The sequence below is a fragment of the Megascapheus bottae genome, chromosome 14 (genome assembly GCF_031878675.1).
Source record: "Megascapheus bottae isolate mThoBot1 chromosome 14, mThoBot2.hap1, whole genome shotgun sequence".
NCBI lineage: Eukaryota > Metazoa > Chordata > Mammalia > Rodentia > Geomyidae > Megascapheus > Megascapheus bottae.
In genome coordinates, this window is record NC_143522.1 from 5,527,876 (window position 1) to 5,540,595 (window position 12,720).

Consider the following 12,720-nt stretch of genomic DNA (forward strand, 5'->3'; position numbering starts at 1 on the left):
GAGAATAATAAAATAGAAGATTCTGTCATCCAGAATTGTATTTTCTGTTGGAACTTTCACCTTGATTTCTTTTTGGGGAGCTGTCTACTTCCATCTGTTCATGGAATTGGGGCACGAGACCCAAGTTTGGCCAAATGGCATATTCTTTTTTTTTTTTTTTTTGGCCATAGAGGAAAGAGCCATAAGCAAACATGTGACCGAAGTCAAGCCATGATTGCTTCTGGGACTTTTCCTGAGACTACTGGGCCAGGGTGGATAGCTTCTATTTGAGGTGCCAAGCTGATAGGCTGCAAGCTGGGAACTGCCTGTGGCCATCTGCCTAGCACTGGGCAAACCCCCCGGGAGAGAAGTCAACATTGCAGCATGGAGCTGGAGGAGGGGATCATCAGATTCTTTTTTTAATTTATTTGAACCTTAGGGGTTTCAATTCAATGTCAGTTTATGAATACAATGCACATTTGTCAGTGTCACCTTATTCATTGTACCCTTTCTTTTCCATCTATTCTCAATTCCACTATCAGATTCTTTAATTGTCATCTTTTTGGAACCTAGATTCAGTTACTCTAGAATTTACTCTTGAATTTCTCAGGTGCAGGATCTAATAAACTCTTTTTCTCCTTCCTCTCTAGACAGTTTAATGGATTTCTTCCACCAAAAAAGCAAATGAAACTGAAGTGAGACCTGTGAGATTAGACAGTGTAGCCTTTTCCTTTTGCCTAATATGTATTCCCTCTCCCCACCTCATGCTGAAGATGGAACTCAGGACCTCATGTGTGACAGGCAAGGTCTCAACCATTGAGCAGTACCTCCAGCCTCACTTTGAAGCTTTTGAAGCAAGTCACATTCACACACAGTGATGTTAGAGTTTCACCACAACCTTCTGTAGGAGAAGAAACTGAGGCTCAGAGAAGTTGGGTAATAATAGAAACAGACACAGTATTGGAGAGCAGCAGACCTGGGACACAAATGCAGGCTTTTTTTTTTTTTTTTTTTTTTCTGGTGCTGGTCCTAGTACTTGATCTCAAGGATGGCACTGGATGCTTTCTGTAAGCTTTTTTCTTCAAGGGTAGTTACTGCTCTACCACCTGAGCCACAGCCAAGCCAAGGCTTGGGCCCTGTCCCTGAGCTTCTTTTTGCTCAAGCACTTTGCCACTGATACATCTCGACCTTTGCAGATGTTTTGGATGACTCATGAAGCCTTCTGGCTTTCGATTACCTAGCTCCTGAGATACTGAGAAGCCTAGAGTGGCATTGTGAGGGGTGTAGAACAGGAGAAGTAGGGCTTGTCACCTCACAAGCCCTCAAAAGACTTGCTTCTCACACCCCACTTGACTTGTTTTATCCATTCATGCAAATGCAGCTGCATTATCTATTTTATAAAGTGCTGCCCTTGGTGTTAAAATCACCTCAGGGTGCAGAGTGCACAAGTTAAAAATAATTAGAAGATATAAAATAGAGGGTTGATAGTGAGGGGCACTTTTACAAAATATCAGCATTAAAATGTCAGGTTGAGGCTTACTTGAGGCTCTGAGGATTTCCTGTGTAATGTTAGCAGAGGGGTGGCAAACGATAGTCTAGTGATTTCTCACAATGCTAACTCACCAGCTACCTTCCTTAAGTCTTCCCTGGGTCATTAGGACTCAGCACCCAGCCAGTGCCAACTCTCTTATATTCCTCCTCTGCATGTTGTTGGCCTGCAGCAGCCGGTGATGCCTGACAGGAACAGAACAATGGCTTGCTCTAAGAGTTCGGCATGGGGAACCAGCCAAGACCTCTCTATAACAATAACATATATGAGATAATCTCATTAGAGCCAGGAACCAAGACTTGAGAACAATGCTATCAAGCTACTGTTTTCAGCTTCTTACCTACCTTTATGACCTTGGCCAAGTCAAGGTCATTTTACTTTTAAATGAGGGGACTGGTTTAGGTGTCTCTTGCATGCTATGTTGATTTCTTAGATAGATTAGTTTGTCTTAGGTGCTACTTGTCTGTCAGTCTACCTGTCTACTTGTCTATCTAGCTATTTATTTGAGACAGACATGATCTCACTCTATAGCCTAAACTGGCTTGGAACTCATGTGTAGCCTCAAAGTTACCATCTTCCTACTCAGCTTCCTTAGTGGTAGATAAGCAACAATGTACCATTATGCCTGGCTTCATGTTGGCTTTCTAGTTCTCAGAACTCATCCACAGCAAATATTTATTAGTCATCTTCTAGCTGCTAAGTCATCTGTAGGGTTCTCTCATGCAAAATACATTTTCTATCTCTATATCACACAGTTTTCTCTCCGATGGCCACAGCCTAGTCCCCAATGGAGAAGGAGAAGAAGCATCATTGGACTTAACTACATTTACCCAGTTACCTACCTTTCCTACCCTCTGTGTTTTTGGTGGCCCATATGGAGGCTCTTCCATGTGATCCTTATACAACAGCATTCTGGGATTCCCTGAGCACCACTCAACCATCCTGCCTCCATCAGGGCAGTAATGAGGTTTCCTTTCCAGCCTCACACTGACTCACTATCTTTCATCCTGCTGAGTGTCCCCCTGGCTGCATTCATTTCTCTCTCTGCCCTGGTTTATTCAGCTGTGTTCTCCTCTGCTCTGCAGGCTATCTGTCACAGGAGGTTGTTACAGCCCAATTGGAGTGCACTTTATCTTTCCCTCTGCCCTTTCACTGAGCAAACATGTACAGTCGGCATTTCAGCCATGGAGATTCTCCTGTCCCTTAACTCTTGCCTAAAATGGAAATTCAGTGGCTTTGTAGCAAAAATCCACATTCCCCTGTAACCTAAACCCAACAGCTATTTGCTGAATCCTGATACTATGCCCAATGATGTTGTGTCCTCAAGAGGTTTATGGTGTTGTTGGTGAAATACAACAGATAAATGAGAAACAGCTTGCAAGCAGCAAAACACAGTATGCTGTCAGTATTATCATTAGGTGCCAAAATGTGCAGTGCTAAAGCAGCAGCATTGACACTTGTAGTGGAACTGACTCATGCTGAGCATTTATGTGCACCTCCTTTCCACCTCACAACAAGACTGAGAAGGGGGATTAGTGTCCCCATCCATAAAGTGGCAAACTGTCACAATTTACTTGTCTCATGGATGCTAAGAATGTCTGTTCTGTTCAACACCCAAGTTTGTGCATTTTAAACTATATGCTCAGTTACTTCTTTGGCAAGTTCTATGAAGGTTGGGGCTAGGTTCTCATGACTGTTTTCCAGAGTCCAATTCCAAAAAACAAAAATAACCATTACTTCACATGTATGTATATGTACATATATTCACACACATGTGTATTCATACATATATGCACAATATACAATGTTTCTATGTACACACACACACACACATATATATATATATTATAGACAGATCTATAGAAAAAGCTAGATGAAATGGTTTGTTTTTCTAGTCAAGAGGGATAACCCTTGAGAGATCTGGAGGATTGGGATATTCAAGTTTGGCTATCCCAGAGGGAAAGGAAGAAGATGATGGGTTTTCTTTTGGAAAATGCACATACACACGGGGTGCTGTTGGCCTAGTTTTTACTCTTAGTTATTCAGGAGGCTGAAATTTGAGGATTGTGATTTGAAGCCAGCAGGGGCAAGAAAGTCTGTGAGATACTTATCTCCATTTTACCACCAAAAAGTCAGAGGTGGAGGTATAGCTCAAGTGGTAGAGCATCAACTTGAATAAACAGGCAGTGCATAGGCCCTGAGTTCAAGCCTCAGGACTGATGCATATACACTCATGCATATGTGCATGCATGCCCCCCCACACCATCACCACCATAATCAATAACAAAGTGAGCCCCATCAACAACCTGAACCCCAATTATTTTGTTCTTGTTTTCAAGGTTTTCAGTTCTGTGTTTCCTGACCCCCCCCTCATGCCAGGTAACTCATGGTAATAGTGGGATATGCCTGCTTTTGTGGTGCTTGAGTCTGAGTCTCCTACATGAGAGTAAAGCTGCCTTTACACTATTTTTTCTGCCCTTGAGGCAAGTTGTTCCCTCGCAGCCAATATTCCTTGAAATGAATTGAAATTAGGAAGGGTCCCTTGCTGTTCAGCTCTTCTTTTCCTTTTTCTTTCCTGTTCTTTTTTCCCCTTTCCTTTTCTTCTCTGTGCTTTTTGGGAAGTAGCAATGATATAGGCAGAACAGCAGAGAAACCCCTTGGTAGTTATAAGCGGAAATGAATGTGGTGCCATTTTATTTTAAAGCCCTGAGTCTGATCTGTTCCAGATTGGAATCCCATTCTTAGGGGACTGGATGGGGGAGTGGAGAAGGAGGAAAAAACAACCAAGCTGCCTCTCCCCTTTGAGGTAACCTGGAAGGTTTGCTTCAAAGAGGTCCAAGGGGGAAATGTTCAGTTTTATTGGTGCGTTCTGATGGGTCCTTCTCTCCAGGCCCCTGTTTAGTACAGTGAGCCAAGTGGAAAATGAAGAGCAGGTGAGCACTCAGCTGTGAAAAGCTCTAATGGGCCTGGTTCCCCTATGGGAATGAGGCTAGCTCTTGCTGGAGCTCTGGAGCAACATCTCTTTCAGTTCAGCAGGCTTTGTTTTTGCAAAGGGAATTTAACTCCCCCATGTGGCCTCAGGATGCAGGAATAGATATCTGTGCATTCAGTAGCATGGCCTTCAGCATCTTCTAAAGAGAAGCCACTGGCCCCAAAGAGGACTCCTTCCTTACTCATGGTGCGAGTTCCTGCTTAATTAAGTGTTTTTGATGCGTGCACGCACGCGCATACACACACACACACACACACACACACACACACACACACACACACACATTTTTTACTATTCCTAGGGCTTGAACTCAGGGCTTGGGCTCTATCCCTGAGCCTCTCTGTGCTCAAGGCTAGTGCTCTTCCACTTGAGCCACAGTGCCACTTTCAGCTTTTCTGTTTATGTGGTACTGAGGAATGGAACCCAAGGCTTCATGCATGCTAGGCAAGCACTCTACCATTAAGCCACATTCCCAGCCCCAATTTTTTAATACTTAGCTTGAACTCAGAATCTTGAACTTGCCAGGCCTTACATTACCACTTGAATCCCCCTACTTTTGGCTCCTGAAAACACACACACATACCCCCACACACAGACATACAACATAACATATATATATATATAAATAACATTATGTATAACATATATATAATCACACAGACATGTACATATGAAGAGAGGTGAGCAATAAGCTGTGAAAAGAGCCCATATATATTTTTTCCTCCCTCCCGTTGCTACTCACAAGTTACATAGTTTATTTTTTCCATAGTTTTCATTTAATACAATGATTGCATTTACTCACCCTCCCTCTCTCCATTCATGTGTCCCTCTTTACCCCTCCCAAACATGTTTCTACTACCTGGCATTTATTTTGATAAACAGTAGTTTAGTTGTTCAGAGTTGTGACTTGGGATTCTTCCCCTAAGTGTAGCCTTCTTCAGTTAGTTTGTGTGTAAAAATGCTGAGCTCTATATATGTTATCATGCCTAGTTGTATTTTTAGATCTGGCTTCCACCTATGAGAGAAAACACGTGCCCTTTGTCTTTTTGAACTTGGCTTATTTCACTTAACATGTTTTCTTCTAGATCCATTCATTTTCCTGTAGGTGGGCATAATATTATTCTTTTTAGTGGATGAATAAACTTTGATCATGTATTTATATCACATTTTCTTGATCCATCCATTGTAGGGCATCTGGGCTGTTTTTGTAACTTGGCTATTATGAAACAGCAATGAACATGGATGTACAAGTGTCTTTACTATATCCTGACTTGTAATGTTCTAGGCAGATGCCCAAGGGTGGTATCGCTGGATAGTAGGGTCATTCTATGAGGAATCTCCAAATCGCCTACCAGAGTCAAGGTACCTTTTTTCCCTTTTGGTCAATTATGGGTCTTGAACTCAGGGCCTGGGTGCTATCCCTGAGCTCTTTTGCTCAAGGCTAGTACTCTACCACTTTCAACCACAGCGCCACTTCCAGTTTTCTGGTGGTTAATAGAGATGAGTCTCAAGGACTTTCCTGCCCAGGCTGGCTTTGAACGGTGATCTTCAGATCTCAGCCTCCTGAGTAGATAGTATTACAAGTGTGAACAACCAGTGCCTGGCTCAAAATATATCTTAACAAATGTTTTTTTTTAAATTATAAACTGGATTCTCATTTCCTTTTTGAGTAATGATATTATGATTAGGAAACTCTGTAAGTTATATTTGGTTTTATATTTGTCTTCTTCAATGTAACTTTTAGAGAGACTCAGTGATGTGTGATTCTTACTTGTGCCTGGGGTATAGATATCTTACTTCATATAATCCTTATAATCATGCAAGGTAGGTGGCATGATTTTGTTTTATTGGCAGGAGCACTGAAGTTCAGAGAGTGGTTAAACAACTCTTCCAGGGTCAAAGAATAAATAAGTAGACAATGGAGATTCCAAGTTTGAGTTCATTTAAGCTCTTATATTCTAAACCCAAAGTCTTAAGAGCTTACTTCAAAACTGAATTTCTCAACTAAATGTCATAGATTTTTTTTTTTAGTACCTGAATATACTATGGTTTTGTTTTTGAGATTGAGTGTCAGTATTTGTGCAGGCTGGTCTCAAACTCAGGTTCTCCTGCATTGGGTTCGCTGGAATTCCATGTACCACAATGCCCAATTCTAGACTCTGACTTCTAGAAATCCTTTTTTAGTATAAGAAACATCAAACATCAGAATTCATGTCTCACCCATGAATGAGTGTAGTGAGTGGTGAGTGGCAAAGCACTAGACTAGAATTCAGATCCATAGAGTAAGCAACAGGAACACAGAGGTTCAGGGAACAGCTGCAATAATATGAACCAGATCAAGCTAAGGACTCCTTTATTGTCTGTTCCTTTCTCAGATTCACCCACCTCTCTCTTTCTCTACCTTCTCTCCTCCAAGCATTGTATTATGTCCTATTTCTATGGTTCCTGTTCTGAACCACTGTCAGAATCCCTGCAACGTGTTAGCTGATAAAGGCTCATGGGAGGATCATAAAACATTAACCCAGTGGAATATATAAAGGCCACAGAAGTCTGAAAACAAATGTCAAGACAGACAGTGTGGAAGATACAAGAAGACCTAGTCACCAGACAGCTGGGCATGTCAGGGTGAGGGGAGGGTCTTCTTGTCCTGAGCCAGGACTCCAAGTGCCTCTCTTCTGATCAGTAAAGTGAGGAATTCATTTAAATAGTTTAAGTATTGTATTTTTTGTGGGTCAGGGGGCTTGAACTTGCTGGGTGTTGTCCCTGAGCTCTTTGGCTCAAGGCTACTGCCCTGTCTCTGGAGCCACAGCCCACTTCCCTTTTTCTAGTGATTAATTGGAGATAAGAGTCTCATGGTCTTTAGTGACCAGGCTGGTTTTGAACCATGATACTTAGATTTCAGCCTCCTGAGTAGCTAGGATTACAGGCATGAGTCACTGTGCCCTGCCAAGCATTGCATTTTTCTTACTTTCTCATGGTGTAAAATACCAAGGTGGCACATCACATGGACCTCCAACAAATCAATCTCTTTTAGCTTCACTGTATGGAAGAATCAAGGACAGAGAAAGCCAGGGATCTCTCAGACACTATTTTGGAATCAGCTTTACCAAGAGCATTTACATTATAAATTTTCTTTTCTTTCTTTTTGTGGGGTTGAGGATCAAATCCAGAGCCTCGTATAAGCTAGATAAGTGCTCTACATGGAGCTACACCCTGGCCCCTTGCATCTAAAAATACTCTTAAATATTAAAAAAAATGTAAGATCCATATTTCAAACAGGATTTCAGATTAGTAGTGAGGAGCAACTGAGCTAGTGGTGCATGCCTGTAATGCCACTTATTCTGAAGAATCAGGCTTATTAAAGCTACCAGGACAAAAGTTAGAAGACTATATCTGGGGGGTGTGGGGGGTGGAACCCTAACTGAAAAACTAAGAAAGCAAAATGACTGGCGTGTGACTCAAGTGGCAGAGCAAGTGCAAGGCCCTGAGTTCAATTGCCAGAAATTGAGGGAAAATAATGTTCCTTCCCCAATATGTCCTATCATAATCCCCAGAACCTGTCACTCTGCTGTCTTAGGTGGGAAATGGCATTGTGCAGATATGATTTAAGGGTTTTGGTAGGGACTATCCTAGATTGTCTGGTGGGGCCCAATATAATTGCAAGGTCCTTATTAGGGTGAGGTGGGAAAAAGAGGATGTATGAGAGAGAGAGGGGGAGGCTGGGGGAAGGAGGAAGAGAGGTGTGATGACGGAACAAGGTAGAACTGATGTACTTTGAAGATTCAGATGAAGAGGCCAAGAGCTAAGAACCACAGATGAGAAAGGGAGGGAAATGATTCTGCCTTAAGACCTCCTACAGGAAAGCAACTTCGGATTTTTAGCTGTTGTTTCGGACCTCTGGTATGAAGAACTGTAAGAGAATAAATCTGTGTTTTGTAGCAGTAGTCTCCCCTTCTCCTCCTTTTTATGCTGGTTCTAGGGCTTCAACTCATGGCCTAAATACTCTCCTTGAGCTTTTGTACACAAGGCTAGCACTCTACCACTTGAGCTACAGCTCCACTTCTGGCTTTTGGTGGTTAATTGGAGCTCAGAGTCTCACAGACTTTCCTGCCTGGCCTAGCTTCTGATCCCGATCTTCAGATCTCAGCCTCCTGAGTAGATAAGATTAAGTGTGCACAGGCTGCAGTGGTTTCCGCCTGTAATCCTAGCTACTCAGGAGGCTGAGTTCTGAGGATCAAGGTTCATAGCCAGCCCAGGCACAAAAGAACCTGAGATTCTCATCTCCAATTAAACATTAGAAAAGGGGAAATGGGGCTTGGCTCAAGGGTAGGGTGGTAGCCTTGAGCTGAAGAGTTCAGGGACAGCGCCCAGGCCAAGTTCAAGCCCTATGACCCACAAAAAAAAAAAAAAAAAAAAAAAAGATTAAGTGTGACCACTGGTACCCAGCTTAGAGTTTCATTTTAAAACTTATTTTGGCCACAGAAGATAGAGGACACATTTAAGACTTCTTAGAGACCCCCCCACACACACCAATTTAGGGTCTCTACACAGACATCAGTGGACCTGAATCTAGAACTTTCCCTGGTTTCTGTATGGTCATGCAGGTTCCCAAACTGTTCTTTGCTGTTTTCTAGACCAGGGGTAATGGAACCTTCTGCCATTCCCCTCCCTTTGTTGCTCACAAAGTCACATCCTTGGAGTTGAGAGGCCAGCATTCCCAGAAAGGCTGCTGGGTGCATTGGGCAGGAATCAGTAAGGAGTGGCACCAAGGGTACCCTTTGTGCTGACACAAAAGGAAAAAGGATTTTAATTGACTTTGAACTTGAACTTTTGGGGAACAAAATTCTCACCATGTGAACTTCTTGTGGTTCTGTAGGTTTCTTTATCTCCATGTTCCACCTCTGTGATGACCCCAACAGAGTCTAAAGTCCTTCTCTGTCAAACTCTTTGCTTTCTTTTCCAGTTAAGTCCCAGGCCCTAAGAGGAAATGAAGAGGACATCACTTAGACTGTGCTTTTAGAATGAAATGGGATAGGAAAAGGCTCAAATTCATTTTAGAGACAGCCTCTTCTGTCAGAAATCAATAGAGCTCTTTCATTCTGCGATGTGCTAGTTCATAAAGTGAAAACTGTTCGAACTCTCAATTTAACATTTTCAAAGCTGATATTAAATTCCAAGGTTTTATATCTGCTGTTGCCCATTTAGGACCAAGTTATAAATTTGAAGTTTCTCCCTAGCTTGTGAGTTTGACAGTGCTCGATAAGAACTTTTATAATCAAGTTCAATAAAGAATCACAAATCTCCATCTTGTAATTTTTGCTTTACAACTACCTTCATAAATAACATCTTTCCAGCTGGATGTTTGTCAATATTTGTCATTTTTAAAAAGGGGAAAAATAGAAATACAATGTAAACTCTTACCTCTTGGACAAAAATGGTTGCTAGTAAAGACTTCAGTGAAGACGTTTTCATAGTGTTATTGAGAAGGAAATCACCATGAAAAGGCAGAGGTGGGATCTTTAGTGATGTACATGGTCTGCTACCAATGCTATTTCCAGTGAGATGAATACGAGCCTTCAGTTGGAAATCTAAATAACTCCTCGACCCTTTGATCATTAACATTTTTGTTGAATCAGGCAAAAAAGTCTCTCAGCCTCTTCCCAAACTAGAAACAAAGGTACCAATTTCACCTCCAATCCCATTTAAGGTGGGTTTCTTTCTTCAGAATCAAAACCCATTTAAAAAATAAGATTCTTACGTGTATGTGCATGCCAATACTGGGACTTATACTCAGGGTCTCACAATCTTAATTTTTCATTCAAGGCTGGAGCTTTTCTTTTTCTTTTTTTTCTGGTCAATTGTTGCTAAGAATCTCACAGGTTTTTCTGCTCTGGCTCACTTCTTTCTTTTTTTACATTTTTTTTTTTGCCAGTCCCAGGGCTTGAACTCAGAGCCTGAGCAGTGTCCTTGGGCTTTCTCAAAACTAGAGCTCTACCACTTGAGCCACAGCACCACTTTTGGCTTTTTCTATGGATGTGGTGCTGAGGAATTGAACCTGGGATCTTTGTGCATGCTAAGTAAGCACTCTACCACTAGACCAAACCCCTGGCCTCTGCTCTGGCTAATTTCAAACTGCAAATCTCAGATCTCAGCCACCAAAGTACATAAGACTACAGGCATGAGCCACCAGTATCTGGCAAAAAGTAATATTTTTCAAAGCAAGGTGGACCTTGAGTTCGGTGCCTACTGTTAAGAGGTTGAAAATGACATAAAATATATCCAGTCATTTCCAAAAATCCAAAGTGGATTGGTTCTAGGATTCCTTGAGGACACCCAAGTCCTCAAATTTAAGGATACTTAAGTCCTTTTATTAATAAAATTTCATACTATTTATATATTAAATATATACATACTCCTGCATACTTTAAATCAACTATAGATTACTTACATTATTTAGTTCATTGTAAATCTATGTAAATAATTGTTATGCTGTATTGTCTGAAGAACAATGGCAAGGGGGAAACCACATGTCTATTATAGATGCAAATTTTTTTTGTGTGTGGGACATGGGGTTTGAATTCTGGACCTGGGCACTGTCCCTGAGCTCTTTAGCTCAAGGCTACCGCCCTACCCTTAGGCCATAGCCCCACTTCCCATTTTCTAGAGGTTAACTGGACATAAGAGTCTCAGGTTCTTTTATGCCCAGGCTGGCTTTGAACCTTGATCCTCAGATCTCAGTCTCCTGAGTAGCTAGGATTACAGGCGAGAGCCACCACACCCAGCTATAGATGCAATTTTAAAAAGCATTTTCTACTTGTAGTTGTTTGAATATGTAGTTGTAGCCACACACACACACACACACACACACACACACACACACACACACAGACACACACACATAATTCTAAAATAGTAGCTGTGGAGTGGCATGGTAAGTATCAAATTCAGAACTAGGGTCATCCTTGAGGAGTGAGCAGAGAAATGTAACAGATACCAGTAAGCCTCATGTTAATATATAGACTTATTTAATTGGGTAATTCTCAAATTCTTCTTCCTCCTCCTCCTCCTCCTCCTCCTCCTCCTCCTCCTCCTCCTCCTCCTCCTCCTCTTCCAGTCCTGGGGCTTAAACTCAGGGTCTGGCACTGTCCTTGAGCTTTAAAAAGGCAGTACTCTACCACTTGTGCCACAGCACCACTTCTGTTTTTTTCTGTGTATGTGGTACCAAGGAATTGTACCAAGGGTTTCATGCATGCTAGACAAGCACTCTACCACTAGACCAAATTCCCTTCCCCTCAAATTCTTTTATATCATTTTTATTTCTATTTATTTGTACATTTGCCATGTTTCATAGTGAAAACAAATTTTAAAGCAGAGTTGGCTCATCAGAGAAATAGTCTACACCAAATTTTACATGGTTCTTTCTGCTCTCCTCAGGGTTGCCGTGCTGGCTCTGTGGTGAACTGCAGAGTAGTATTTGGCAGTGATAGGGAGAGTAAAAGGCTGTGCTGCACTGGGGTGGCTCTTGGAAGCTGGCTATTAAATTTTCAGAATTTTTTAAGCTAATAGTTAAATGGGCAGGAAAGTATGTGAGAATCTTTATCTCCAATTAACTACCAGAAAACCAGAAGTGATGCTACGGCTAGAGCACTAGCCTTGAGTGAAAAGTTTAGGAACAGTGCTGAGGCTTGAGTTCAAGCCCCATGACTGAAAAAAAAATAATAATCATGTAAAACTCATCACATCCTGATTATTTAATGAATGTATTAGATTTTTGTTCCCATTGCTAAAACAAATTACCTGAGCAAACAAATTAAGGAAGGAAGGTTTATTTGGGGTCCCTCTCTCTTTTTTTTTTTTTTGGTGGGTCATGGGACTTGAACTCTGGGCCTGGGTGCTGTCTCTGAGCTCTTCAGATCAAGGCTACTGTCCTACCCCTAAAACTACAGCCCCACTTCCCATTTTCTAGGGGTTAATTAGATAAGAGTCTCAAGTCCTTACAGGCGTGAGCCTTCATGCCCTACCCAACTATTTTGGCTCTTGATCTCTTGGCAGGAGCTGAACAGCTTATCTCAGGGTATCCAGGAAACAGAGACAGAGATGGAGGGGGTGGGGAAGGGTAAGGGGAGAGAAAGAGACAGAGATAGGGAGAGAAGGAGAATGTTTGCAACACTGGGCTGAGCTTTTTTTTTTTTTTTTTTTT

General features: G+C 41.8%; 1 long non-coding RNA gene across 1 annotated transcript in view; it reads left to right on the forward strand.

The window, feature by feature from the left end:
• The window catches only part of LOC150054566 (uncharacterized), a 92,690-nt gene that overhangs the window by 46,183 nt on the left and 33,787 nt on the right, over nt 1–12,720 (forward strand). The gene's annotated exons all lie outside the window — the stretch shown is intronic.